Source organism: Chrysochloris asiatica, unplaced genomic scaffold, assembly GCF_000296735.1.
Source record: "Chrysochloris asiatica unplaced genomic scaffold, ChrAsi1.0 scaffold00014, whole genome shotgun sequence".
In the NCBI taxonomy this organism is placed as follows: Eukaryota; Metazoa; Chordata; class Mammalia; order Afrosoricida; family Chrysochloridae; genus Chrysochloris; species Chrysochloris asiatica.
The window spans coordinates 18613290-18616606 of NW_006408532.1; positions in this window are offsets into that span (position 1 = coordinate 18613290).

A 3317-nucleotide genomic window follows, 5' to 3' on the forward strand; every position below is an offset into this window, starting at 1 on the left:
TGTAGGTTAATGCAGCTGAACTACAAGATCAGTTTGAACTGCAAGGTTGGCAGTTCAAGCTCACCAAACCTTTGTTGGAAACCTTATACAGGGTCTCTTTTATAATATATATAAAAAGAGTATATATATATATATAGTGGTGGTAGTTGTGTGCTGTGGAGTAGGTTTCAACTTATAGCGATGCTGCATAGGGTTTTTGAGGCTATAAATCTTTACAGGAGCAGAAAGCCTCATCTTTCTCCCACAAAATGGCTGTAGTTTCGAACTGCTGACCTTGAGGTTAGCAGCTTGACTCATAACCACTACACTACCAGAGTTATTACTTCCTTTTTAAAGTAATTGAATATAAGAATGTTGGGTTGTTTGCCTGAAGTCCCAAGGCCTATGAATGCACAACAGGCATTTGTAACAAGATTGGTGCTGGATTCTAAAGCTCCATGTGATTATATTGAATATTATATTGTTTCTAAAAATTTAATTGCTACCATTATATGTTAAACGGTTACTATATGAGAAAGGTTTAATAATTCACTTAAGATCATACCATTAAGTAGGCACTAGTATAGTGGCTACAAGTCGGGCTGCTAACCACAAGACCAGCAGTTTGAAACTACCAGCTGCTCCCTGGGAGAAAGATGAGACTTTCTGCTCCCATAAAGATTTACAGCCTCAGAAACCATATGCAGGATCATTATGAGTCGGAACCGACTTCACAACATATCACCACCACCACCAATGTCCTCAAGAGAAACATATAGCTTTTCTTCAAAGTTGTCTAGGTAGCAGCTACATTTTTTCAGCCAACATGAATACCGTCATCTTGTTTATCATGGTGTAGATGATATTAATAACTATGCTTCCTAATGATTACTCTTAACGATCACTCAGCCACCTTTTCTCTGTCAAGAACTCATGGCATCTACCTAGACAATGTATGTTTTCCTCTTAAGCCAAGACTATACCAACCAAATCGACTGACTATTAGTTGCGTCTCAGCAATAATCTCATTATTAAATAATAGAAAGACAAAAGGAAACCATGATAATAGTTAAATGAATGTAATACCTGATACTGGAGTTAAGTCTTGGACCATGGGGAAAACACCCATAAAGAACAAATGTGGGACAACTAAATAAAATTGAATATGAATTGTGTATAGTGTTGTTAAATTCCATACAGTTGGTTCCAACTCAAGCAACTCTGTTTGGGTTTCCAAGGGGTGGCTGGTGGGTTTGAACTGTTGACCTTGTGGTTAGCAGTTCAGTACATATCCTATTGTGGCACACCAGAACTCCAAATTGTATATCATTGTGGTTGTTTAGTGCTATCAAGTGGGTTCTGACCCATAACAACTCTGTATAGGGTTTCCGAGGAGCAGTTGGTGAGCTTGAAATACCGACCCTGTGGTTCAAACCGATTTTGCAGTCCAGCACATTAATCCACAGCGCCACACCAAGCCTCTTAGCTACTGGTATTTTGGCAACGTCAAATTTTCTCAGTTAGATGATTTTACCGACTCGACAGCACTGAACAACAACAACAGTGATCTTGTTCCTAGGATGATTTTGTTCCTGGGAAAAAATCACATTGAAGTACTTTGCGGTAAAGAGACATGATATCTGAGAGTAATTCTTAACTGCCTCAAGAAAAAAAAAAAATCAATGTAAAGAATAAGAGTGAGAAAGCAAATATATAGGCAAATGTTAAAAATGAGTGAATCAAACAACTATTGTTACAACACTTATAAAAGTTTGAAATATTACTCTAAAATAAAACAATAAAGAAATTTTGCCAGTTTTATCGGTATTGTTTTCATATTGAATACACTTTTTGAGGGCTGATGGCTCCTTTAGCAAGTGGTTTTACAAAACAAAAACAAAATCTTAAAACTGATGAAACCTCTTCAGGATAGCACAATACGAAGTCTCCTGTGAACATATCTGTAAAACTTTGAAATGTCTAATTTTTGTTTAAGTAAATGTCTATGAAACTAGTCAACACATGCACTAATAAAAATGGGCAAAAACGAGTTGTTGTCTCTTCGGCAGAGGTATTTCATTAGGAGATAAAGCTGAGTTTCTAGGGATTTGGGAATTATCTAGATGTTTATGGATGTAACTATTTTTCCCTGGGATATGTGCAGCACAAAGACTCTGAGGACCAATTAAGAAATATGATTTAGAGCTGGTCCAAGTTTCCACTGAGAATTTTGTAACACCATTGATTTCTATTCTTTGGCCGAATGTCAAAGTGAGATTTGAACTGTTTTTCCCTATTTGTGTCTTGAATACCAGAGTACCACAGTTCCAGGGTGCTATACAAAAAACATTTCAGCCCTCCCTCCTTGGCCATGACTGAGTTTTGGTATCCAGAAAAATTTGCCCATCATCTTCTTCACTCTCAAAATAAGAAGGCTCAAAATCATGTCCAGAAAATTCAAAGATCCAAAAGGGAACAAGCGAGTAGAACTCTGATTGGAAACTTGTGATTCACATGAAAATGTAACTTGGTTATTTTGAAATATACCCCAAAGCCCATCAAAAGATTAGCATTCAATTACTGACACATTGTGAATGATTAAGCTTCTAAAGTTTCAATGAAATTAAATCCTAAAATAAATTACATGTATTGTCCAGAGAATGAGGGCTTTTGGGTTCATCACTCTCTTTGAAACAATCTATACAATGAAATGGCTAAAAGTCTTTGGAATTGTCTCATATGGATTTAAAGGGAAAAACAAAAAAAAACAACAAAAAACAAAAAACAACCTATTTTTTCTTGGCTATTGGAGTCCTGGTGTGGTGCTGTGGGCTAATGAGTCAGACTGCAAAGTCGTTTGAACTGCATGGTCTGTGGTTCAAGCTCACCAGCTGCTCCTTGGAAACCCTATACAGGGTTGTAATGAGTTGGAATTGACTCAATGGCACTTAACAACATTGTAGCATAGTGGTTACAAGTCAGGCTGAAACCCACAAGATCAGCAGTTCAAAACCACCAGCCATTCCATTGGAGAAAGATGAGGCATTCTGCTCCAATAAAAATTAATAGCCTCGGATATCCTATACAGGGTCACTATGAATCAGAACCGACTCCATGATACACCAACACCAACACCAACACCACCACCACCACTGTTGTGGCACTGTAGGCTAAGCACTAGACCTCAACGTAGGTTGGTGGTTCAAACACCAGCTGCTCCTCAGAAACCCTAAGGCAGCACAGGAGGCACTCACTCATCTCTGCTAAGAAATTTGGAAGACAACTGTCTGGCTGACTGATTGGAAGAGATCAATGTTTGTGCCCATTCCAAAGAGAGG